Raw genomic sequence first — 27,326 nt, forward strand, 5'->3', positions numbered from 1 at the left:
GCCGGGACATTGAAAACAGCGCGGGAGGAGAGAGAGTCCGGACATTGAAAATAGTGCGGGAGGAGAGAGAGCCGGGACAGTGAAAACAGCGCGGGAGGAGAGAGAGCCGGGACAGTGAAAACAGCGCGGGAGGTGAGTGAGACGGGACAGTGAAAACAGCGCGGGAGGAGAGTGAGCGGGGACAGTGAAAACAGCGCAGGAGGAGAGAGAGTCCGGACATTGAAAATAGTGCGGGAGGAGAGAGAGCCGGGACAGTGAAAACAGCGCGGGAGGAGAGAGAGCCGGGACAGTGAAAACAGCGCGGGAGGAGAGAGAGCCGGGACAGTGAAAACAGCGCGGGAGGTGAGTGAGACGGGACAGTGAAAACAGCGCGGGAGGAGAGTGAGCGGGGACAGTGAAAACAGCGCGGGAGGAGAGAGAGTCCGGACATTGAAAATAGTGCGGGAGGAGAGAGAGCCGGGACAGTGAAAACAGCGCGGGAGGAGAGAGAGCCGGGACAGTGAAAACAGCGCGGGAGGTGAGTGAGACGGGACAGTGAAAACAGCGCGGGAGGAGAGTGAGCCGGGACATTGAAAACAGCGCGGGAGGTGAGTGAGCCGGGACAGTGAAAACAGCGCGAGAGGTGAGTGAGCCGGGACATTGAAAACAGCGCGGGAGGTGAGTGAGCCGGGACAGTGAAAACATCGCGGGAAGAGAGAGAGCCGGGACAGTGAAAACAGCGCGGGAGCTGAGTGAGCAGGGACAGTGAAAACAGCGCGGGAGCTGAGTGAGCAGGGACAGTGAAAATAGCGCGGGAGCTGAGTGAGCCGGGACAGTGAAAACAGCGCGGAAGGAGAGAGAGCCGGGACAGTGAAAACAGTGCGGGAGGTGAGTGAGCCGGGACAGTGAAAACAGCGCGGGAGCTGAGTGAGCCGGGACAGTGAAAACAGCGCGGGAGGTGAGTGAGCCAGGACAGTGAAAGCAGCGCGGGTGCTGAGTGTGCCGGGACAGTGAAAACAGTGCGGGAGCTGAGTGAGCCGGGACAGTGAAAACAGCGCGAGAGGATAGAGATCCAGGACAGTGAAAACAGTGCGGGAGGAGAGTGAGCCGGGACATTGAAAACAGCGCGAGAGGAGAGAGAGCCGGGTCAGTGAAAATAGCGCGGGAGGTGAGTGAGCCGGGACAGTGAAAACAGCGCGGGAGCTGAGTGAGCCGGGACATTGAAAACAGTGCGGGAGCTGAGTGAGCCGGGAGAGTGAAAACAGCGCGTGAGGAGAGAGAGCCGGGACATTGAAAACAGCGCGGGAGGTGAGTGAGCCGGGACATTGAAAAGAGCGCGGGAGGAGAGTGAGCCGGGACATTGAAAACAGCTCGGGAGGTGAGTGAGCCGGGACAGTGAAAACAGCGCGGGAGGAGAGAGAGCCGGGACAGTGAAAACAGCGCGGGAGGAGAGAGAGCAGGGACAGTGAAAACAGCGCGGGAGCTGAGTGAGCAGGGACAGTGAAAATAGCGCGGGAGCTGAGTGAGCCGGGACAGTGAAAACAGCGCGGGAGGAGAGAGAGCCGGGACAGTGAAAACAGTGCGGGAGGTGAGTGAGCCGGGACAGTGAAAACACCGCGGGAGCTGAGTGAGCCGGGACAGTGAAAACAGCGCGGGAGGTGAGTGAGCCAGGACAGTGAAAGCAGCGCGGGAGCTGAGTGTGCCGGGACAGTGAAAACAGTGCGGGAGCTGAGTGAGCCGGGACAGTGAAAACAGCGCGGGAGGAGAGAGAGCCGGGACAGTGAAAACAGCGCGGGAGGTGAGTGAGACGGGACAGTGAAAACAGCGCGGGAGGAGAGAGAGCCGGGACAGTGAAAATAGCGCGGGAGCTGAGTGAGCCGGGACTCTGAAAACAGCGCGGGAGGTGAGTGAGCCGGGACATTGAAAACAGCGCGGGAGCTGAGTGAGCCGGGACAGTGAAAACAGCGCGAGAGGATAGAGAGCCAGGACAGTGAAAACAGTGCGGGAGGAGAGTGAGCCGGGACATTGAAAACAGCGCGAGAGGAGAGAGAGCCGGGTCAGTGAAAATAGCGCGGGAGGTGAGTGAGCCGGGACAGTGAAAACAGCGTGGGAGGAGAGAGAGCCGGGACAGTGAAAACAGTGCGGGAGGTGAGTGAGCCGGGACAGTGAAAACAGCGCGGGAGCTGAGTGAGCCGGGACAGTGAAAACAGCGCGGGAGGTGAGTGAGCCAGGACAGTGAAAGCAGCGCGGGTGCTGAGTGTGCCGGGACAGTGAAAACAGTGCGGGAGCTGAGTGAGCCGGGACAGTGAAAACAGCGCGAGAGGATAGAGATCCAGGACAGTGAAAACAGTGCGGGAGGAGAGTGAGCCGGGACATTGAAAACAGCGCGAGAGGAGAGAGAGCCGGGTCAGTGAAAATAGCGCGGGAGGTGAGTGAGCCGGGACAGTGAAAACAGCGCGGGAGCTGAGTGAGCCGGGACATTGAAAACAGTGCGGGAGCTGAGTGAGCCGGGAGAGTGAAAACAGCGCGGGAGGAGAGAGAGCCGGGACATTGAAAACAGCGCGGGAGGTGAGTGAGCCGGGACATTGAAAAGAGCGCGGGAGGAGAGTGAGCCGGGACATTGAAAACAGCTCGGGAGGTGAGTGAGCCGGGACAGTGAAAACAGCGCGGGAGGAGAGAGAGCCGGGACAGTGAAAACAGCGCGGGAGCTGAGTGAGCCGGGACAGTGAAAACAGCGCGGGAGGAGAGAGAGCAGGGACAGTGAAAACAGCGCGGGAGCTGAGTGAGCAGGGACAGTGAAAATAGCGCGGGAGCTGAGTGAGCCGGGACAGTGAAAACAGCGCGGGAGGAGAGAGAGCCGGGACAGTGAAAACAGTGCGGGAGGTGAGTGAGCCGGGACAGTGAAAACAGCGCGGGAGGTGAGTGAGCCAGGACAGTGAAAGCAGCGCGGGAGCTGAGTGTGGCGGGACAGTGAAAACAGTGCGGGAGCTGAGTGAGCCGGGACAGTGAAAACAGCGCGGGAGGAGAGAGAGCCGGGACAGTGAAAACAGCGCGGGAGGTGAGTGAGACGGGACAGTGAAAACAGCGCGGGAGGAGAGAGAGCCGGGACAGTGAAAATAGCGCGGGAGCTGAGTGAGCCGGGACTCTGAAAACAGCGCGGGAGGTGAGTGAGCCGGGACATTGAAAACAGCGCGGGAGCTGAGTGAGCCGGGACAGTGAAAACAGCGCGAGAGGATAGAGAGCCAGGACAGTGAAAACAGTGCGGGAGGAGAGTGAGCCGGGACATTGAAAACAGCGCGAGAGGAGAGAGAGCCGGGTCAGTGAAAATAGCGCGGGAGGTGAGTGAGCCGGGACAGTGAAAACAGCGTGGGAGGAGAGAGAGCCGGGACAGTGAAAACAGCGCGGGAGCTGAGTGAGCCGGGACTCTGAAAACAGCGCGGGAGCTGAGTGTGCCGGGACAGTGAAAACAGTGCGGGAGCTGAGTGAGCCGGGACAGTGAAAACAGCGCGGGAGGAGAGATAGCCGGGACAGTGAAAACAGCGCGAGAGGAGAGAGAGCCAGGACAGTGAAAACAGTGTGGGAGGAGAGTGAGCCGGGACATTGAAAACAGCGCGAGAGGAGAGAGAGCCGGGTCAGTGAAAATATCGCGGGAGCTGAGGGAGCCGGGACTCTGAAAACAGCGCGGGAGGAGAGAGAGCCGGGACAGTGAAAACAGTGCGGGAGGTGAGTGAGCCGGGACTCTGAAAACAGCGCGTGAGATTTAAAAAGCGCGGGAGCTGCGATTCGGAGCGGAGATTTTAAAAGATCGCGGCCTAGTTTCGGGAGCCGTTCGGAGGAGGAGGAGCAGTCTCTGTCAGGGAGAGAACCTGAGAACATCTAAGACACTCAGAAGGTAAGAACGTAAGTAAGTGATTTTTACTCATTTTTACTTTTATACATTTTTCAAATTGTGTGTGTCGGGGGGAACTGAAGTGACATCACAGAAAAGCTGTGGCCTGAGTGGCTGGGTGGGAATCTACACTAAATTTAAAAAATTAAGCATTGGTAACTAATTAAGCATAATTACTTAATTATAATTTAGAGGGGTACCTAAGCCAGAGATCGGAGAGTACTATATTTAGCTTTCTCATTTATAGTAGAAATCTAGTGCTAGGAAATAGATAGTTAACAGTAACTTTGAAATTTTTTTTTAAATATTTTAAATAAAAAAATTTCATTTTAATTTTAATTAATTGACGCAATGTCAGTTAGAGGGGTGCAGTGCTCTGACTGTGAGATGTGGCAAGTCCGGGAGGCTTCCAGCGTCCCGGATGGCTTCATCTGCAGAAAGTGCACCCAACTGGAGCTCCTCACAGACCGCATGGTTCGGTTGGAGCAGCAATTGGATGCACTTAGGGGCATGCAGGTGGCGGAAAGCGTCATAGATCGCAGTTATGTAAATGTGGTCACACCCAAGGTGCAGGCAGAGAAATGGGTGACCACCAGAAAGGGCAGGCAGTCAGTGCAGGAATCCCCTGTGGTTGTCCCCCTCTCGAACAGGTATACCCCTTTGGATACTGTCGGGGGGGATAGCCTATCAGGGGAAAACAGCAGCAGCCAGAGCAGTGGCACCACGGCTGGCTCTGATGTTCAGAAGGGAGGGTCAAAGCGCAGAAGAGTAATAGTAATAGGGGACTCTATAGTCAGGGGCACAGATAGGCGCTTCTGTGGACGTGAAAGAGACTCCAGGATGGTATGTTGCCTCCCTGGTGCCAGGGTCCAGGATGTCTCCGAACAGGTAGAGGGCATCCTGAAGGGGGAGGGCAAACAAGCAGAGGTCGTTGTACATATTGGTACTAATGACATAGGCAGGAAGGGGCATGAGGTCCTGCAGCAGGAGTTCAGGGAGCTAGGCAGAAAGTTAAAAGACAGGACCTCGAGGGTTGTAATCTCGGGATTACTCCCTGTGCCACGTGCCAGTGAGGCTAGAAATAGGAAGATAGAGCAGCTAAACACGTGGCTAAACAGCTGGTGTAGGAGGGAGGGTTCCCATTATCTGGACCACTGGGAGCTCTTCCGGGGCAGGTGTGACCTGTATAAGAAGGACGGGTTGCATCTAAACCGGAGAGGCATAAATATCCTGGCCGCGAGGTTTGCTAGTGTCACACAGGAGGGTTTAAACTAGTAAGGCAGGGGGGTGGGCACGGGAGCAATAGGTCAGAAGGTGAGAGCATTGAGAGAGAACTAGGGAATAGGGACAGTGTGGCTCTGAGGCAGAGCAGACAGGGAGAAGTTGCTGAACACAGCGGGTCTGGTGGCCTGAAGTGCATATGTTTTAATGCAAGAAGTATTACGGGTAAGGCAGATGAACTTAGAGCTTGGATTAGTACTTGGAACTATGATGTTGTTGCCATTACAGAGACCTGGTTGAGGGAAGGGCAGGATTGGCAGCTAAACGTTCCAGGATTTAGATGTTTCAGGCGGGATAGAGGGGGATGTAAAAGAGGAGGCGGAGTTGCGCTACTGGTTCGGGAGAATATCACAGCTGTACTGCGGGAGGACACCTCAGAGGGCAGTGAGGCTAATGGGTAGAGATCAGGAATAAGAAGGGTGCAGTCACAATGTTCGGGGTTTACTACAGGCCTCCCAACAGCCAGCGGGAGATAGAGGAGCAGATAGGTAGACAGATTTTGGAAAAGAGTAAAAACAACAGGGTTGTGGTGATGGGAGACTTCAACTTCCCCAATATTGACTGGGACTCACTTAGCGCCAGGGGCTTAGACGGGGCGGAGTTTGTAAGGAGCATCCAGGAGGGCTTCTTAAAACAATATGTAGACAGTCCAACTAGGGAAGGGGTGGTACTCGACCTGGTATTGGGGAATGAGCCCGGCCAGGTGGTAGATGTTTCAGTAGGGGAGCATTTCGGTAACAGTGACCACAATTCAGTAAGTTTTAAAGTACTGGTGGACAAGGATAAGAGTGGTCCTAGGATGAATGTGCTAAATTGGGGGAAGGCTAGTTATAACAATATTAGGCGGGAACTGAAGAACATAGATTGGGGGCGGATGTTTGAGGGCAAATCAACATCTGACATGTGGGAGGCTTTCAAGTGGCAGTTGAAAGGAATTCAGGACCGGCATGTTCCTGTGAGGAAGAAGGATAAATACGGCAATTTTCGGGAACCTTGGATGACGAGAAATATTGTAGGCCTCGTCAAAAAGAAAAAGGAGACATTTGTCAGGGCTAAAAGGCTGGGAACAGACGAAGCCCGTGTGGAATATAAGGAAAGTAGGAAAGAACTTAAGCAAGGAGTCAGGAGAGCTAGAAGGGGTCACGAAAAGTCATTGGCAAATAGGGTTAAGGAAAATCCCAAGGCTTTTTACACGTACATAAAAAGCAAGAGGGTAGCCAGGGAAAGGGTTGGCCCACTGAAGGATAGGCAAGGGAATCTATGTGTGGAGCCAGAGGAAATGGGCGAGGTACGAAATGAATACTTTGCATCAGTATTCACCAAAGAGAAGGAATTGGTAGATGTTGAGTCTGGAGAAGGGGGTGTAGATAGCCTGGGTCACATTGTGATCCAAAAAGACGAGGTGTTGGGTGTCTTAAAAAATATTTCGGTAGATAAGTCCCCAGGGTCTGATGGGATTTACCCCAGAATACTGAAGGAGGCTGTAGAGGAAATTGCTGAGGCCTTGACAGAAATCTTTGGATCCTCGCTGTCTTCAGGGGATGTCCCGGAGGACTGGAGAATAGCCAATGTTGTTCCTCTGTTTAAGAAGGGTAGCAAGGATAATCCCGGAAACTATAGGCCGGTGAGCCTGACTTCAGTGGTAGGGAAATTACTGGAGAGAATTCTTCGAGACAGGATCTACTCCCATTTGGAAGCAAATGGACGTATTAGTGAGATGAAGCACGGTTTTGTGAAGGGAAGGTCGTGTCTCACTAACTTGATAGAGTTTTTCGAGGAGGTCACTAAGATGATTGATGCAGGTAGGGCAGTGGATGTTGTCTATATGGACTTCAGTAAGGCCTTTGACAAGGTCCCTCATGGTAGACTAGTACAAAAGGTGAAGTCACACGGGATCAGGGGTGAGCTGGCAAGGTGGATACAGAACTGGCTAGGCCATAGAAGGCAGAGAGTAGCAATGGAAGGATGCTTTTCTAATTGGAGGGCTGTGACCAGTGGTGTTCCACAGGGATCAGTGCTGGGACCTTTGCTCTTTGTAGTATATATAAATGATTTGGAGGAAAATGTAACTGGTCTGATTAGTAAGTTTGCAGACGACACAAAGGTTGGTGGAATTGCGGATAGCGATGAGGACTGTCGGAGGATACAGCCGGATTTAGATTGTTTGGAGACTTGGGCGGAGAGATGGCAGATGGAGTTTAATCCGGACAAATGTGAGGTAATGCATTTTGGAAGGTCTAATGCAGGTAGGGAATATACAGTGAATGGTAGAACCCTGAAGAGTATTGAAAGTCAAAGAGATCTAGGAGTACAGGTCCACAGGTCATTGAAAGGGGCAACACAGGTGGAGAAGGTAGTCAAGAAGGCATACGGCATGCTTGCCTTCATTGGCCGGGGCATTGAGTATAAGAATTGGCAAGTCATGTTGCAGCTGTATAGAACCTTAGTTAGGCCACACTTGGAGTATAGTGTTCAATTCTGGTCGCCACACTACCAGAAGGATGTGGAGGCTTTAGAGAGGGTGCAGAAGAGATTTACCAGAATGTTGCCTGGTATGGAGGGCATTAGCTATGAGGAGCAGTTGAATAAACTCGGTTTGTTTTCACTGGAACGAAGGAGGTTGAAGGGAGACCTGATAGAGGTATGCAAAATTATGAGGGGCATAGACAGAGTGGATAGTCAGAGGCTTTTCCCCAGGGTAGAGGGGTCAATTACTAGGGGGCATAGGTTTAAGGTGAGAGGGGCAAGGTTTAGAGTAGATGTACGAGGCAAGTTTTTTACGCAGAGGGTAGTGGGTGTCTGGAACTCGCTACCGGAGGAGGTGGTGGAAGCAGGGACGATAGTGACATTTAAGGGGCATCTTGACAAATACATGAATAGGATGGGAATAGAGGGACACGGACCCAGGAAGTGTAGAAGATTGTAGTTTAGTCGGGCAGCATGGTCGGCACGGGCTTGGAGGGCCGAAGGGCCTGTTCCTGTGCTGTACATTTCTTTGTTGTTCTATAAGAGTGATCCTGACAGAGGGATATAGGGGACTGAGTGGGGAATGAGAGAGATCCTGACAGAGGGATATAGGGGACTGAGTGGGGAATGAGAGAGATTCTGGCAGAGGGATATAGGGGACTGAGTGGGGAATGAGGGAGATCCTGACAGAGAGATATAGGGGACTGAGTGGGGAATGAGAGAGATCCTGACAGAGGGATATAGGGGACTGAGTGGGGAATGAGAGAGATCCTGACAGAGGTATATAGGGGACTGAGTGGGCAATGAGAGAGATCCTGACAGAGGGATATAGGGTACTGAGTGGGGAATGAGAGAGATCCTGGCAGAGGGATATAGGGGACTGAGTGGGGAATGAGGGAGATCCTGACAGAGGGATATAGGGGACTGAGTAGGGAATGAGAGAGATCCTGGCAGAGGGATATAGGGGACTGTGGGGAATGAGAGAGATCCTGACAGAGGGATATAGGGGACTGAGTGGGGAATGAGAGAGATCCAGGCAGAGGGATATAGGGGACTGAGTGGGGAATGAGGGAGATCCTGACAGAGGGATATAGGGAACTGAGTGGGGAATAAGAGAGATCCTGACAGAGGGATATAGGGGACTGAGTGGGGAATGAGGGAGATCCTGACAGAGGGATATAGGGGACTGAGTGGGGAATGAGAGAGATCCTGGCAGAGGGATATAGGGGACTGAGTGGGGAATGAGGGAGATCCTGACAGAGGGATATAGGGGACTGAGTGGGGAATGAGAGAGATCCTGACAGAGGGATATAGGGGACTGAGTGGGGAATGAGGGAGATCCTGACAGAGGGATATAGGGGACTGAGTGGGGAATGAGAGAGATCCTGACAGAGGGATATAGGGGACTGAGTGGGGAATGAGAGAGATCCTGACAGAGGGATATAGGGGACTGAGTGGGGAATGAGAGAGATCCTGGCAGAGGGATATAGGGGACTGAGTGGGGAATGAGGGAGATCCTGACAGAGGGATATAGGGGACTGAGTGGGGAATGAGCGAGATCCTGGCAGAGGGATATAGGGGACTGAGTGGGGAATGAGCGAGATCCTGACAGAGGGATATAGGGGACTGAGTGGGGAATGAGAGTGATCCTGACAGAGGGATATAGGGGACACAGTGGGGAATGAGAGAGATCCTGGCAGAGGGATATAGGGAACTGAGTGGGGAATAAGAGAGATCCTGACAGAGGGATATAGGGGACTGAGTGGGGAATGAGAGATATCCTGACAGAGGGATATAGGGGACACAGTGGGGAATGAGAGAGATCCTGGCAGAGGGATATAGGGAACTGAGTGGGGAATGAGGGAGATCCTGACAGAGGGATATAGGGGACTGAGTGGGGAATAAGAGAGATCCTGACAGAGGGATATTGGGGACTGAGTGGGGAATAAGAGTGATCCTGACAGAGGGATATAGGGGACTGAGTGGGGAATGAGAGAGATCCTGACAGAGGGATATAGGGGACTGAGTGGGGAATAAGAGAGATCCTGACAGAGGGATATTGGGGACTGAGTGGGGAATAAGAGTGATCCTGACAGAGGGATATAGGGGACTGAGTGGGGAATGAGAGAGTTCCTGACAGAGGGATATAGGGGACTGAGTGGGGAATGAGAGTGATCCTGACAGAGGGATATAGGGGACTGAGTGGGGAATGAGGGAGATCCTGACAGAGGGATATAGGGGACTGAGTGGGGAATGAGAGAGATCCTGGCAGAGGGATATAGGGGACTGAGTGGGGAATGAGAGAGATCCTGACAGAGGGATATAGGGGACTGAGTGGGGAATAAGAGTGATCCTGACAGAGGGATATAGGGGACTGAGTGGGGAATGAGGGAGGTCCTGACAGAGGGATATAGGGAACTGAGTGGGGAATGAGGGAGATCCTGACAGAGGGATATAGGGGACTGAGTGGGGAATGAGAGAGATCCTGGCAGAGGGATATAGGGGACTGAGTGGGGAATGAGAGAGATCCTGGCAGAGGGATATAGGGGACTGAGTGGGGAATAAGAGTGATCCTGACAGAGGGATATAGGGGACTGAGTGGGGAATAAGAGAGATCCTGACAGAGGGATATAGGGGACTGAGTGGGGAATGAGGGAGATCCTGACAGAGGGATATAGGGGACTGAGTGGGGAATGAGAGAGATCCTGGCAGAGGGATATAGGGGACTGAGTGGGGAATGAGAGAGATCCTGACAGAGGGATATAGGGGACTGAGTGGGGAATGAGAGAGATCCTGACAGAGGGATATAGGGGACTGAGTGGGGAATGAGGGAGATCCTGACAGAGGGATATAGGGGACTGAGTGGGGAATGAGAGAGATCCTGACAGAGGGATATAGGGGACAGAGTGGGGAATGAGGGAGATGCTGACAGAGGGATATAGGGGACTGAGTGGGGAATGAGGGAGATCCTGGCAGAGGTATATAGGGGACTGAGTGGGGAATGAGAGAGATCCTGACAGAGGGATATAGGGGACTGAGTGGGGAATGAGGGAGATCCTGACAGAGGGATATAGGGGACTGAGTGGGGAATGAGAGAGATCCTGGCAGAGGGATATAGGGGACTGAGTGGGGAATGAGAGAGATCCTGACAGAGGGATATAGGGGACTGAGTGGGGAATGAGAGAGATCCTGACAGAGGGATATAGGGGACTGAGTGGGGAATGTGGGAGATCCTGACAGAGGGATATAGGGGACTGAGTGGGGAATGAGAGAGATCCTGACAGAGGGATATAGGGGACTGAGTGGGGAATGAGGGAGATCCTGACAGAGGGATATAGGGGACTGAGTGGGGAATGAGGGAGATCCTGGCAGAGGGATATAGGGGACTGAGTGGGGAATGAGAGAGATCCTGACAGAGGGATATAGGGGACTGAGTGGGGAATGAGAGAGATCCTGACAGAGGGATATAGGGGACTGAGTGGGGAATGAGGGAGATCCTGACAGAGGGATATAGGGGACTGAGTGGGGAATAAGAGAGATCCTGACAGAGGGATATAGGGGACTGAGTGGGGAATGAGAGAGATCCTGGCAGAGGGATATAGGGGACTGAGTGGCGAATGAGAGAGATCCTGACAGAGGGATATAGGGGACTGAGTGGGTAATGAGAGAGATCCTGACAGAGGTATATAGGGAACTGAGTGGGGAATAAGAGAGATCCTGACAGAGGGATATAGGGGACTGAGTGGGGAATGAGAGCGATCCTGGCAGAGGGATATAGGGGATTGAGTGGGGAATAAGAGTGATCCTGACAGAGGGATATAGGGGACTGAGTGGGGAATGAGGGAGGTCCTGACAGAGGGATATAGGGAACTGAGTGGGGAATGAGGGAGATCCTGACAGAGGGATATAGGGGACTGAGTGGGGAATGAGAGAGATCCTGGCAGAGGGATATAGGGGACTGAGTGGGGAATGAGAGAGATCCTGGCAGAGGGATATAGGGGACTGAGTGGGGAATAAGAGTGATCCTGACAGAGGGATATAGGGGACTGAGTGGGGAATAAGAGAGATCCTGACAGAGGGATATAGGGGACTGAGTGGGGAATGAGGGAGATCCTGACAGAGGGATATAGGGGACTGAGTGGGGAATGAGAGAGATCCTGGCAGAGGGATATAGGGGACTGAGTGGGGAATGAGAGAGATCCTGACAGAGGGATATAGGGGACTGAGTGGGGAATGAGAGAGATCCTGACAGAGGGATATAGGGGACTGAGTGGGGAATGAGGGAGATCCTGACAGAGGGATATAGGGGACTGAGTGGGGAATGAGAGAGATCCTGACAGAGGGATATAGGGGACAGAGTGGGGAATGAGGGAGATGCTGACAGAGGGATATAGGGGACTGAGTGGGGAATGAGGGAGATCCTGGCAGAGGGATATAGGGGACTGAGTGGGGAATGAGAGAGATCCTGACAGAGGGATATAGGGGACTGAGTGGGGAATGAGGGAGATCCTGACAGAGGGATATAGGGGACTGAGTGGGGAATGAGAGAGATCCTGGCAGAGGGATATAGGGGACTGAGTGGGGAATGAGAGAGATCCTGACAGAGGGATATAGGGGACTGAGTGGGGAATGAGAGAGATCCTGACAGAGGGATATAGGGGACTGAGTGGGGAATGAGGGAGATCCTGACAGAGGGATATAGGGGACTGAGTGGGGAATGAGAGAGATCCTGACAGAGGGATATAGGGGACTGAGTGGGGAATGAGGGAGATCCTGACAGAGGGATATAGGGGACTGAGTGGGGAATGAGGGAGATCCTGGCAGAGGGATATAGGGGACTGAGTGGGGAATGAGAGAGATCCTGACAGAGGGATATAGGGGACTGAGTGGGGAATGAGAGAGATCCTGACAGAGGGATATAGGGGACTGAGTGGGGAATGAGGGAGATCCTGACAGAGGGATATAGGGGACTGAGTGGGGAATAAGAGAGATCCTGACAGAGGGATATAGGGGACTGAGTGGGGAATGAGAGAGATCCTGGCAGAGGGATATAGGGGACTGAGTGGCGAATGAGAGAGATCCTGACAGAGGGATATAGGGGACTGAGTGGGTAATGAGAGAGATCCTGACAGAGGTATATAGGGAACTGAGTGGGGAATAAGAGAGATCCTGACAGAGGGATATAGGGGACTGAGTGGGGAATGAGAGCGATCCTGACAGAGGGATATAGGGGACTGAGTGGGGAATGAGAGCGATCCTGACAGAGGGATATAGGGGACAGAGTGGGGAATGAGGGAGATCCTGACAGAGGGATATAGGGGACAGAGTGGGGAATGAGGGAGATCCTGACAGAGGGATATAGGGGACAGAGTGGGGAATGAGGGAGATCCTGACAGAGGGATATAGGGGACTGAGTGGGGAATGAGAGAGATCCTGGCAGAGGGATATAGGGGACTGAGTGGGGAATGAGAGAGATCCTGGCAGAGGGATATAGGGGACTGAGTGGGGAATGAGAGAGATCCTGGCAGAGGGATATAGGGGACTGAGTGGGGAATGAGAGAGATCCTGGCAGAGGGATATAGGGGACAGAGTGGGGAATGAGGGAGATCCTGACAGAGGGATATAGGGGACTGAGTGGGGAATGAGAGAGATCCTGACAGAGGGACATAGGGGACTGAGTGGGGAATGAGAGAGATCCTGGCAGAGGGATATAGGGGACTGAGTGGGGAATGAGGGTGATCCTGACAGAGGGATATAGGGAACTGAGTGGGGAATAAGTGAGATCCTGACAGAGGGATATAGGGGACTGAGTGGGGAATGAGGGAGATCCTGACAGAGGGATATAGGGGACTGAGTGGGGAATGAGAGAGATCCTGGCAGAGGGATATAGGGGACTGAGTGGGGAATGAGAGAGATCCTGACAGAGGGGTATAGGGGACTGAGTGGGCAATGAGAGAGATCCTGAGAGAGGGATATAGGGGACTGAGTGGGGAATGAGGGAGATCCTGACAGAGGGATATAGGGAACTGAGTGGGGAATAAGAGAGATCCTGACAGAGGGATATAGGGGACTGAGTGGGGAATGAGGGAGATCCTGACAGAGGGATATAGGGGACTGACTGGGGAATGAGAGTGATCCTGACAGAGGGATATAGGGGACTGAGTGGGGAATGAGAGAGATCCTGACAGAGGGATATAGGGGACTGAGTGGGGAATGAGAGAGATCCTGGCAGAGGGATATAGGGGACTGAGTGGGGAATGAGAGAGATCCTGACAGAGGGATATAGGGGACTGAGTGGGGAATAAGAGAGATCCTGACAGAGGGATATAGGGGACTGAGTGGGGAATGAGGGAGATCCTGACAGAGGGATATAGGGAACTGAGTGGGGAATGAGAGAGATCCTGACAGAGGGATATAGGGGACTGAGTGGGTAATGAGAGAGATCCTGACAGAGGGATATAGGGGACTGAGTGGGGAATAAGAGAGATCCTGACAGAGGGATATAGGGGACTGAGTGGGGAATGAGGGAGATCCTGACAGAGGGATATAGGGGACTGAGTGGGGAATAAGAGAGATCCTGACAGAGGGATATAGGGGACTGAGTGGGGAATAAGAGAGATCCTGACAGAGGGATATAGGGGACTGAGTGGGGAAAGAGAGAGATCCTGACAGAGGGATATAGGGAACTGAGAGTGGAATAAGAGAGATCCTGACAGAGGGATATAGGGGACCGAGTGGGGAATGAGGGAGATCCTGACAGAGGGATATAGGGGACTGAGTGGGGAATAAGAGAGATCCTGACAGAGGGATATAGGGGACTGAGTGGGGAATGAGAGAGATCCTGACAGAGGGATATAGGGGACTGAGTGGGGAATGAGAGAGATCCTGACAGAGGGATATTGGGGACTGAGTGGGGAATGAGAGAGATCCTGACAGAGGGATATAGAGGACTGAGTGGGGAATGAGAGTGATCCTGACAGAGGGATATAGGGGACTGAGTGGGGAATAAGAGTGCTCCTGACAGAGGCATATAGAGGATTTGGAATTCGAGTATATGATGTGTGAATAGAGTTGAAATTAGTTTTTTAACAGTCAGCAGTAGCAATTCGGTGATGAAGAGCATTAGCTCCGGCGGAGCCCGGTTGAGAATGGTAAATAAAATCGTCACCACTCAGGGAAGGTGGTGAGTGATTATTGAACGTTTTTGGCTGATCTAAATTTAATATTTCGATCTGGGGATGAAGAATTGACACAATAAAGTACAAGCAGGTTTAAAGGCATTTAATTGAATGTAATTCGAAAAACAATTAATTGGTGAATTAGTTAACCTGATCATCGTGAAGCGTCCAGGGCAAGTGGTGTGTGGTGATGTGCCTCTGAGTTTTGGTTATAGTTTTCTAGCAAGGTATATAGTTAACAATGTGACCTCCAACCTCCTGGTAGTGATCGAGATTTACCATGCAACTTGAGACACCCGGAAGTGGGCAGTAAGTAGTACTCGAGGTTAGTTGCACAAGATGTAGCTCCAGGAGAATTCACTGAATTCAATAATTAGTCATCGTCTGGATTATAGTTCATTCGATTTCTTTCGATGTGCTTGTTGATAAATCATTAAAGAACTAGATTTACGTGATTGCCACGGCCATCTTACAGAACGTAACAGCTGTGGTATGTGGTTGATGCCAGTGTGATCCCAGGGCACCTGGGATGGGCAACCAACCCTGGTCTAGCCAGTGTTGTGTTCGGTCCATTGTACTTCACGAAGGAACTCACGAAATGCTTCAATTTGCCCAAACCAGAATGTTTTATTAAGTCTCGTGTGGTAAGGTAACAATCTGATACAGAGCACGTTATCATGGAGTCTGCTAACTACTCCTCTGGAACGTGCACCGAGCACTAATCATTCACATGTATGTATCATTACCCTCTAAATATTCTCCTGAAGGTGGCCGGATGTGTCTCCCTTTGTATCGGAGTGGCAGGTCACATGACCTTATTGGGGCAATTCTGACGCGTGGGAAGTGCAACGTACCGGTCTCCCCGAACAGGCGGCGGAATGTGGCGACTCGGGGCTTTAAGGGGCTGGTTTAGCTCACTGGGCTAAATCGCTGGCTTTGAAAGCAGGCCAGCAACGCAGGTTCAATTCCCGTAACGGCCTCCCCGAACAGGCGCCGGAATGTGGCGACGAGGGGCTTTTCACAGTCACTTCGTTTGAAGCCGACTTGTGACAATAAGCCATTTTCATTTTTCATTCCATGTAATTTAACAAGCTACCTTTGACCTTCGTCTGGAGACCGCATGGTGTGTCTACGCCGCCACCTGCTGGTTGGAGGTCGCACACCTTCCAACTATGATCTCGGCACATCACCACAGCCAGCAACACCCACATCCCATAAAATTGAACAACAGCCCTGGGGAAAGTCTGCAGTCCAGTAAAATATTCTCAGTTCCTTAAAACAGGAATCAAACATTTCTATTTGATTCCAGGCATTGACATGTTTTGGTTGCTTGTTCTTTATCTTAGATGACGTCAGGGGCTTTCAAACGTAACTTGCTAAATTACATTGACCTCAGAATTGCCCCAATATTCAAAAAACAATGAAGGTGGGTGGACCGTTTTCCATTCATGTTTATTTCATCCCTTCTTCAAAAGAAATGTTGTCGTTGTAGCCATAGAAACCGCCTAGATTGTGTGTGGATTCTTTTTTTATTGTTTTCCTAGAACCCTTTGAAATTTCAGATATTTGTTTCCTCAAAATCGTTCTTAGAAGATCAGCTCGTATGAACTGAAATTAATCCATCGATTCCAGTCTCTTGCTCCCAGACTTTGTGTCGTTTAAAAGGCGGGAAATTAGTATTCTGCCCGGCAGCCGCTGCCAGGCGGGGCTTTCTGGAGCGAACCTCGGGGAGAAGACATTGGACCCTGAAGGTGGAAGCGGCTCTCTCTCTCTCTCTCTCTCTCTGCTCTGCTGCCGACTGAAAGAAGTTGTCCTCAAATTCTGCCTGTCATTCCTGCGAGTCTGCAAGATGGGCGTCGAGGAGATGATGGGAAAAAAAGAAAAATTGGGTTATTTTGTTACATGCCAGCAATTGGAGAAAAGCACACAACTGTATCGTTCTATATCTATATCTAAAACCTCTTATAATTCTGTTTAAGGCTCTTGTAGTTCATCTTTCATCCTGTAGGTGTAGCTATCACCTCTGTCACTGAGGCAAGATGAGATATGTGCAACATGACCTTCAGTTCTACAACGGTTAGCATCGGCTACGTAATCATGGTTACGGAAAATGCGCAAGTTAAAATTACACCAGACACAGTTTGGTGCACGTTAAGATCTCTAAGTCCTCTAATCCAGCCCGCCACATCAAATGGCGGTTAGGGGCTGGTTTAGCACAGGGCTAAATGGCTGGCTTTGCACGGTTCAATTCCCGTACCAGCCTCCCCGAACAGGCGCCGGAGTGTGGCGACTAGGGGCTTTTCACAGTAACTTCATCGCAGTGTTAATGTAAACCGACTAAGACCATAAGACATAGGAGCAGAAGTAAGGCCATTCGGCCCATCGAGTCCACTCCACCATTCAATCATGGCTGATTTCAACTCCATTTACCCGCTCTCTCCATAGCCCTTAATTCCTCGAGAAAGCAAGAATTTATCAACTTCTGTCTTAAAGACACTCAACGTCCCGGCCTCCACCGCCCTCTGTGGCAATGAATTCCACAGACCCACCACTCTCTGGCTGAAGAAATTTCTCCTCATCTCTGTTCTAAAGTGACTCCCTTTTATTCTAAGGCTGTGCCCCCGGGTCCTAGTCTCCCCTGCTAATGGAAACAACTTCCCTACATCCACCCTATCTAAGCCATTCATTATCTTGTAAGTTTCTATTAGATCTCCCCTCAACCTCCTAAACTCCAATGAATATAATCCCAGGATCCTCAGACGTTCATCGTATGTTAGGCCTACCATTCCTGGGATCATCCGTGTGAATCTCCGCTGGACCCGCTCCAGTGCCAGTATGTCCTTCCTGAGGTGTGGGGCCCAAAATTGCTCACAGTATTCTAAATGGGGCCGAACTAATGCGTTATAAAGCTTCAGAAGTACATCCCTGCTTTTATATTCCAAGTCTCTTGAGATAAATGACAACATTGCATTTACTTTCTTAATTACGGACTCAACCTGCAAGTTTACCTTTAGAGAATCCTGGTCTAGGACTCCCAAGTCCCTTTGCACTTCAGCATTATGAATTTTGTCACCGTTTAGAAAATAGTCCATTTTCCAAAGTGCAAGACCTCACACTTGCCCACGTTGAATTTCATCAGCCATTTCTTGGACCACTCTCCTAAACTATCTAAATCTTTCTGCAGCCTCCCCACCTCCTCCATACTACCTGCCCCTCCACCTATCTTTGTATCATCCGCAAACTTAGCCAGAATGCCCCCAGTCCCGTCATCTAGATCGTTAATATATAAAGAGAACAGCTGTGACCCCAACACTGAACCCTGCGGGACACCACTCGTCACCGGTTGCCATTCCGATAAAGAACCTTTTATCCCAACTCTCTGCCTTCTGCCTGACAGCCAATCGTCAATCCATGTTAGTACCTTGCCTCGAATACCATGGGCCCTTATTTTACTCAGCAGTCTCCCGTGAGGCACCTTATCAAAGGCCTTTTGGAAGTCAAGATAGATAACATCCATTGGCTCTCCTTGGTCTAACCTATTTGTTATCTCTTCAAAGAACTCTAACAGGTTTGTCAGGCACGGCCTCCCCTTACTAAATCCATGCTGACTTGTCCTAATCCGACCCTGCACTTCCAAGAATTTAGAAATCTCATCCTTAACAATGGATTCTAGAATCTTGCCAACAACCGAGGTTAGGCTAATTGGCCGATAATTTTCCATCTTTTTCCTTGTTCCCTTCTTGAACAGGGGGGTTACAACAGCGATTTTCCAATCCTCTGGGACTTTCCCTGACTCCAGTGACTTTTGAAAGATCATAACTAACGCCTCCACTATTTCTTCAGCTATCTCCTTTAGAACTCTAGGATGTAGCCCATCTGGGCCCAGAGATTTATCAATTTTTAGACCTCTTAGTTTCTCTAGCACTTTCTCCTTTGTGATGGCTACCATATTCAACTCTACCCCCTGACTCTCCTGAATTGTTGGGATATTACTCATGTCTTCTACTGTGAAGACTGACGCAAAGTACTTATTTAGTTCCTCAGCTATTTCCTTGTCTCCCATCACTCGATTACCAGCGTCATTTTGGAGCGGCCCAATGTCTACTTTTGCCTCCCGTTTGTTTTTAATGTATTTAAATAAACTTTTACTATCATTCCTAATGTTACTGGCTAGCCTACCTTCATAGTTGATCCTCTCTTTCCTTATTTCTCTCTTTGTTATCCTCTGTTTGTTTTGTAGCCTTCCCAATCTTCTGACTTCCCACTACTCTTTGCCACATTATAAGCTTTCTCTTTTGCTTTGATGCATTCCCTAACTTCCTTTGTCAGCCATGGCTGCCTAGTCCCCCCTCTGATAACCTTTCTTTTCTTTGGGATGAACCTCTGTACTGTGTCCTCAATTACTCCCAGAAACTCCTGCCATTGCTGTTCTACTGTCTTTCCCACTAGGCTCTGCTCCCAGTCGATTTTCGTCAGTTCCTCCCTCATGCCCCAAACTAGTTCCAACTTCTCTCACTCCAGCTGTCTTGCTTGTTCACTGTTCTGAATCACATCATCATGTCATCTGACTTAGAAAAGGCGGGAAACCAGTTCTTATAGTATCTGACTGTGAGCCATCTAGTGGTGAAATGACTGTACTACATTTACATACATTGATCATATATATTGATATCTGAATATCACTACAAATTCTACAGAGAATCTACTTAATCCAAATAACATTTCATTAGCCCAGGTTTTTAACGATCCTTTAATCGCCTGCCTGGTTGCCAAAACCTTTCACCCAGGATTCTTTAAAAACACTACTGACCTAGGCTTTTAACCCTTTCTGCACCAAGTACCTACAATACAATATATCTGAATTTCCTGCATTCATCGCACATGGGAGCAATGGTGCCCATTCCTTCCGATCCCATACAGTAGCTGAAGCTCGAGTTTCTCAAACTAGCCACGGTTCTGCTTCACAATCCGGGGACACTCCACTCAGGGGTTCAAGGGAAGGTGACCACGCCACGCTTTGATGCAACGTCAGGGAACTTGCCGCCACTCCCCACGTTGTCTGTAGTCAGGGTTTCCCTTTACTCGGTTTGAGAAGAGGCCCGGCAGTCTCTTTATTGACCGAGGCCCAAGTCTCCGGCCAGAACGGCTTGAATGGGTCTCCAATCGGAAACGGCCCACGCCTTCAGCCACAGGACGGCGTTGTTCGATTCGCGTTGTCATTTGAGGAGAAGGCGGGTGATGCGAGGGATCGGGCCACCACTGAGCACCGTGACCAACCAGAGGAGGAAACCGTCGCCCCTCACAGCACTTCTTGAAGAGACAGTGGCTGAGGACGATAGCGAGTGTGACCAGAACATTGCTGAGGGACTTGTCCAGGATGCCAATCCCCCCGGCTACTCTGCAGGGACAACCTGATGCAGATAGGGCTTTCGCAAAGAGGAAAGCCAGGACAAAAGCTCCCATAATGACCAGTGAAAGAAATATCTTAGAATTTACAGTGCAGAAGGAGGCCATTCGGCCCATCGAGTCTGCACCGGCTCTTGGAAAGAGCACCCTACCCTAGGTCAACACCTCCACCCTATCCCCATAACCCAGTAACCCCACACAACACTAAGGGCAATTTATCACGGCCCAATCCAGCTAACCTGCACACCTTTGGACTGTGGGAGGAAACCGGAGCACCCGAAGGAAACCCACGCACACACGGGGGGAGGACGTGCAGACTCCGCGCAGACAGCGACCCCAGCCGGGAATCAAACCTGGGACCCTGGAGCTGCGAAGCAATTGTGCCGTCCACTATGCTGCCGTGCTGCCAAATTGCAGGGTAAAATGCTGACTCGCCGATCCCTGATGTCAAGGCTGAAGAGGAGGTGACTGAAGCTGAATGAAATGCAAATCGCTTCTTGTCACAAGTCGGCTTCAAATGAAGTTGCTGTGAAAAGCCCCTCGTCGCCACATTCCGGCGCCTGTTCGGGGAGGCCGGAACGGCAATCGAACCCGTGCTGCCAGCCTGCCTTGGTCTGCTTTAAAAGCCAGCTCTTTAGCCCTGTGCTAAACCAGCCCCGACCTGATGATACATCGGCTGCTCATCTCACAGGGACTCTGGATGTACAAGGAATGCAACTTCCCAGAATGCAGCAGAGCCAGCAGGACAGCAACCTGACCCAGTAAGACAGGACGTAGTCACAGAGCCCCAGGTGCCATTTAATTCTATTCCAGATGTTGCCCTGACTGCTGAAGCTCTCGAAATGCTGATACCGAGTAAACAGCAAGTGAGCCAACCATTAGACTGATAATCGGGTTCCGTGACTGAGATAGGGGCTATGTCAACATTAGCGATTGGGGGGGGGGGATTAATGGACAATCATAACATCCTGAAATGATGCAGCAAGATGAGAGGCACGGCCTATATACCTGTGCCAGCTCCAGTAGAGGACTCTCAATTAGTCCCACTGCCTTTGCCCTTTCCCCATAGACCTGTAAATCATTTCCCGTCAAGTATTTACACAGTTCCCTTTGGAAAGTTACTATTTAATCTGCCCCCAACCAGGCGCTCAGTCAGAATATTCCCGACCACAACGACTCAACATTGTAAGGAAATGTTTCCTTATTTCTCTTCTGGTCTGCCTGGCAAATATCTTAAAGAGCTGGAAGAGACTGGAACAGGGTCGGGCGTGCGGGAAACACACACGGTTAGAACTCTTATCTGCTGACTGGCCAAAGACATCCAGCGACTGTTGATCGACAAGGTTTGTGTCCCCACTTTGCGGTGTTACGACACCCACCATATCTCGACTGAGGCACTGCGGTGCAACCAGACATCAGGGCCCATGACCCGAATATCCACCAGCAGACACAAGGATTGACGCTTCCCTTCAGGTAACCCATCATCTGAAACCTATGCCTGCCACTTTATGACCAACTCCACAGAGCTATATCTCCCCCCCACCCCCCCTCCCCACATTGGATTCCATGTCTCATTCAACCCCACAGAACCAACTCCCTCCCCAGATTATTTGTGCCTGAGCCCTGAGCCCAGATTTCCCGAACTTCTCCCCATGTCGCTCTTTAATACTCTCATCCTTCTGTTCTTCCCCCTTTTGCTTGTCTTTTTCCTTTTCCTTTTCTCTATCTCTTTCCCTCCTTCGCTTTCGCCTTTTTAATCTCACAGTGCCGTTTCTCCGCAGTATTTCTTTCTTCTCTCTCATTTCTTCCTTTGCGACTTTATCACTTTTTCTCCCTCTTGCTTCGCTCCCTCCTTCCATCGGTCTTTTGCCTGCTACAATCTTTCCATCTTTCCCTTTCGGCTCCTCTCGTTCCCGCTTTGTTTTCTGTTTCTATCTCACCTTTTCTGACTCTTTCATTCGTCCCTTCATCTCGATTATCCAGCCCCACATATCTCTCATTCCAAACGTTCACCTCTCGCTATCTCTTTGGAATCTTTGAATCAATCTCTTTGTCCATCTTCGTCTTTGTTTATGGTGTAACGGAGCTCAGAAACACAGGAAATAAGAGCACGAAGAGGCCATTCGGCCCTTTGAGCCTGCTCTGCTCTTCATTGTGATCATGGCTGATCATCCAACTCAATAGCCGAATCCCAACTTCCCCCCATATCCTTTTATCCCCTTCGCCCTAAGTGCTATGTCTAACTAATTCTTGAAAACATACAATGTTTTGGCCTCAACTACTTCCTGTGGTAATGAAGTCCACAGGCTCACTCACCACTCTCTGGGTGAAGAAAATTTCTCCTCATCTCTGTCCTTTTCTTTGCAAATTTACAGTACCCAATTCATTTCTTCCAATTAAGGGGCAATTTAGGGTGGCCAGTCCACCTACCCTGCACATCATTGGGTTGTGGGGGCGAAACCCACGCAGACACGGGGAGAATGTGCAAACTCCACCCGGACAGTGACCCAGAGCCGGGATCGAACCCGGGACCTCGGCGCCGTGAGGCAGCAATGCTAACCGCTGCGCCACCGTGCTACCTCTCTGTCCTAAACAGTCTACCCCGTATCCTCGGACTTGACCCCCTAGTTCTGGGCCCACCCACCATCGGGAGTGTCCTTCCTGCATCCACCCTGTCCAGCCCTGTTAGAATTTTATCCGATGCGATTCCCACTCGTCCTTCTGAACTCCAGCGAACACGATCCTACCCAACTCCATCTCTCTCCGGATGTCATTCCCGCCATCCCAGGAATCAGTGGTAACCTTCTCCGCACTCCCTCTATAGGAAGAACATCCTTCCTCAGATAAGGCTAACTCGCTGGCTTTGAAAGCAGACCAAGGCAGACCAGCAGCGCGGGTTCAATTCCCGGACCAGCCTCCCCGAACAGGCGCCGGAATGTGGCGACTAGGAGCTTTTCACAGTAACGCTTCATTTGAAGCCTACTTGTGACAGTAAGCAATTTTCATTTCATAAGGAGGCCAAACATGCACACAGCACTCCAGATGTGACCTCACCAAGGCCCTGCATGATTGCAGCAAGACGTCCCTGCTCCTCTGCTCGAATCCTCTCGCTGTGAAGGCCAACATGCCATTTGCCTTTATTTACTGCCTGCAAGCTTACCTTCAGTGACTGGTGTACGAGGATACCCAGGTCTCGTCACACACTCCCCTCTCCTAATTTATGGCAGTTCAGATAATAATCTGCCTTCCCAATTTTGATACCAAAGTAGATATAATTTTATCCAAATTCTACTGCATCTGCCATTCCTTTTCCCACTCACTCAACTTGGCTAAATCACATTGAAGCATCTCGGCATCCTCCTCACAGCTCACTGTCCCGCCCAGCCTTGTGTCATCTGTAAATGTGGAGATATTACATTTTGTACCCTCACCTAAACCATTAATACACTGGGCGAAAGAGCTGGCTTTGAAAGCAGACCAGGGCAGGCCAGCAGCACGGTTCGATTCCCGTACCAGCCTCCCCGAACAGGCGCCGGAATGTGGCGACTAGGGGCTTTTCACAGTAACTTCATTTGAAGCCTACTTGTGGCGATGAGCGATTTTCATTTTCATTTCATTTCATTCATCTATATTGTGAACAGCCGGGGTCCTAGCACCGATCCTTGCCGTACCCCCCTCGTTACCGTCTGCCAACTGGAAAAAGACCAGTTCATTCCTACTCTTTGTTTCCTGACCCGTTTTCTATCCATCCCAATACACCACGCCCAATACCATGTGCTTTAATTTTCTGTGGGACTTTGTAGAAAGCCTTCTGAAAATCCAACTAAACCACATCCACGGGCTCCTCTTCATCAGCTCTACTAATTACAGCCTCGAGGAATTCCAGTAGATTTGTCAAGCATGATTCCCCCTTCATGGTTCCACGCTGACTCTGTCCGATCCTGCCACAATTTCCGAAGTGCTCGGCTATACAATCTTTGGCAATGGATTCTGGAATTTTCCCCACCACCCACGTTAGGCTGACCGGCCTAGAATTCCCTGTTTTCTCTCCCTCTTTAAATAGTGGAGTTCCATTAGCTCATCTCAAATCCTGATGAATTGTTCCAGAGTCTGTAGAATCTGGGGAGGTGACCACCAATGCAGCCACCATTTCTAGGGCCACTTCCTTAAGGACTCTGGGGTGTCGATTATCAGACCCTGGGGATTTATCGGCCTTCAATCCCATCAATCTCCCGAATACCATTCTCTGCTAATACTCATCTCCGACAGTTCCTTCTCCAATATGTCCAATATCTTAATTGTGTTGTCCTTTGTGAAGACAGCACCAAAGTATGCATTTAGTTGTTCAGCCATTTCTTTGTTCCCCATTATAAATTCCCCTGGTTCCAACTGTAAGGGACCTACATTTGTCTTCACCAATCTTTTTCTCCTCACACACCGAAAGAAACGTCAGTTTTAATGTTCCCCGCAAGCTTACCCTCATACTCTATTTTCCCCTTCATAATAAACCCCTTGGTCCTCCTTTGCTGAATTCTGAACCACTTCCAATCCTCAGGTCGAATGTTTTTCTTGGCCGATTTGTATTCTTCTTTCTTGGATCTATTGCTCTCTCTGATTTCCTTTGCGAGCCATGGTATGGCCAACGTTTACTTCCGCGCCGGCAATGTTGGAGGAGAGCATCGAGTGGTCTGTCCCCTTTTGAGCCCTCAGTGCCGGGAGCCGGGCGGTACAATCAGATGCAGTGAGGCGAGGGAGAAAGCAGCCAGAGCCAAAGCAAGAGATCATTTCGGGCCTGCGAGTGGCAGTGAGGCAGGGGAGCAGGGGAGTAAGAAGGCCCCGAGGGCAGCCAGGGAGCCAGCAAGGCGACTGGATAGCACCCAAACTGACTGGAAGCACCCATGAGTCTTCGAAGACGCATGAGAGAGAGAGGGAGAGGAGAGAGAGGGAGAGGAGAGAGAGAGGGAGAGGAGAGAGAGAGGGAGAGGAGAGAGAGAGGGAGAGGGAGAGGAGAGAGAGAGGGAGAGGAGAGAGAGGGAGAGGAGAGAGAGAGGGAGAGGAGAGAGAGGGAGAGGAAAGAGAGAGGGAGAGGAGAGAGAGAGGGAGAGGAGAGAGAGGGAGAGGAGAGAGAGGGAGAGGAGAGAGAGAGGGAGAGGAGAGAGAGAGGGAGAGGGAGAGGAGAGAGAGAGGGAGAGGAGAGAGAGAGGGAGAGGAGAGAGAGGGAGAGGAGAGAGAGAGGGAGAGGAGAGAGAGAGGGAGAGGGAGAGGAGAGAGAGAGGGAGAGGAGAGAGAGGGAGAGGAGAGAGAGAGGGAGAGGAGAGAGAGAGAGGGAGAGGAGAGAGAGGGAGAGGAGAGAGAGGGAGAGGAGCGAGAGGGGGGAGAGAGAGGGAGAGGAGAGAGAGGGGAGGAGAGAGAGAGGGAGAGGAGAGAGAGGGAGAGGAGAGAGAGAGGGAGAGGAGAGAGAGGGGAGGAGAGAGAGAGGGAGAGGAGAGAGAGAGGGAGAGGAGAGAGAGCGGAGGAGAGAGAGGGGGGGAGAGAGAGGGAGAGGAGAGAGAGGGAGAGGAGAGAGAGGGGAGGAGAGAGAGAGGGAGAGGAGAGAGAGGGAGAGGAAAGAGAGAGGTAGAGGAGAGAAAGGGAGAGGAGAGAGAGCGAGACAGAGCAGGAGAGAGAACAGGAACTGGAGTGCAGGCAGGAACCGGACGGCGGAACAAGCCCAGACAAGGCCGCTGAGTCAGTGGGCTGAGGAACTGAGGCCCCAAATAGGACAGAGATCTGAAATCACTGACACAGAATCTGCTCTGTAAATAGTTTGTTTCTTGAGGTGGCCCTCACTTGAGAGTTGATACCGTTTTGATGTCAGTGGGGGAAACAAACCTTGCCTTCTAATGTTTGTGCAGTCAATGGGTTTAAACCACATCCCTATTTACAGCAGTCAAACAGGCTATTCAGTCCATTAGGTTCAGGGCGATGTTTACGCTGAACATGAGCCTCCTCCCAACTCCCCCCCCCCCCCCCCACCCACCTCTACATCTCATCTCAACAACCGCTCACCCTGCTACTTTCTCCCTCGCGTGTTCACCAGCGTCCGTCAAATGTGTTGTGCGCTCTGGATCCGTGGAACACGTACAGGTCACCAACACTTGAAATAGTGCAACACTATTTTACTGAGTCATGAACTGTTTAACACGCTCTCACGGTGGGTTAACACGATACCCGCTTTGCCATCCGGCAAATTGTGTAGATGGGACACACGGCTGACACTGTGCGTCGGCGGGGGGGCGCGGGGGGGGGGGGTGAATGTTTGTGGAAGGGGGAGCAATCAAGCGGGGCTGCTTTGTCCTGGATGGTGTCGAGCTTCTCGAGCGTTGCTGGAGCTGCGCTCACCCAGGCAAGTGGAGAGTATCCCCTCGCACTCCCGACTTGTGCCTTGTCGATGTCCTGAGCTGGATCACACTTTGGAGCTCCAGCGTGTCCAGTTATAACCCTTCACTGGTTTCAGCTTTCGACCTCCAGTGTTTCCAGTTCTGACCCGTCACTGGATCTAGCCTCGTACTTCCAGTGACCTCTACTGTCTCTCTGTCTACTCTGCCCAGACCCTGCATGACTTTGAAGACAGCAATCAAATCTCCTCTCAACCTCCTCTTCTCCAAGAAGAACAGGCTCCAACACTTCAATATGTGTAATTTAAGTTCCTGAATCTTCTCCGCACCCTCTCTAATTTCTTCAGTTTCTTCATCAAACCTATCTACCCAAATCGCTGCAGGTGGTAACCACTCTGTCTCACAGCTCCAGGGGTCCCAGGTTCGATTCCCGGCTGGGGTCACTGTCTGTGCGGAGTCTGCGCGTTCTCCCCGTGTCCGCGTGGGTTTCCTCCGGGCGCTCCGGTTTCCTCCCACAGTCCAAAGACACGCAGGTCAGGTGGACTGGCCGCGATACATTATCTCTCAGTGTCCACTCGGCGAGGTGGGGTTTTCGGGTTGCAGGGATAGGGCAGGAGAGTGGGCCCAGACAGGGCGATCTTTCAGATGGTTGGTGGAGACTCAATCAGTTGAATGGCCTCCTTCTGCACTGCAGGGATTCAAATTGAGGCTGGCTCACTATTTCACACAAATCTATCACAACTTCCTTGT

At 51.2% G+C, this 27,326-nt stretch overlaps 1 long non-coding RNA gene across 1 annotated transcript; it reads right to left on the bottom strand.

Moving 5' to 3' along the window:
• Positions 1-16,226: 16,226 nt before the first annotated feature.
• Positions 16,227-25,329, bottom strand: LOC140410148 (uncharacterized). Its single transcript, XR_011940510.1, has 2 exons — positions 24,677-25,329; positions 16,227-16,635 (listed from the first exon to the last, which is right to left on the bottom strand). It is a non-coding gene; the product is annotated as an uncharacterized lncRNA (long non-coding RNA).
• Between the last annotated feature and the right edge of the window lie 1,997 nt (positions 25,330-27,326).

The sequence above is a fragment of the Scyliorhinus torazame genome, chromosome 4 (genome assembly GCF_047496885.1).
Source record: "Scyliorhinus torazame isolate Kashiwa2021f chromosome 4, sScyTor2.1, whole genome shotgun sequence".
NCBI lineage: Eukaryota > Metazoa > Chordata > Chondrichthyes > Carcharhiniformes > Scyliorhinidae > Scyliorhinus > Scyliorhinus torazame.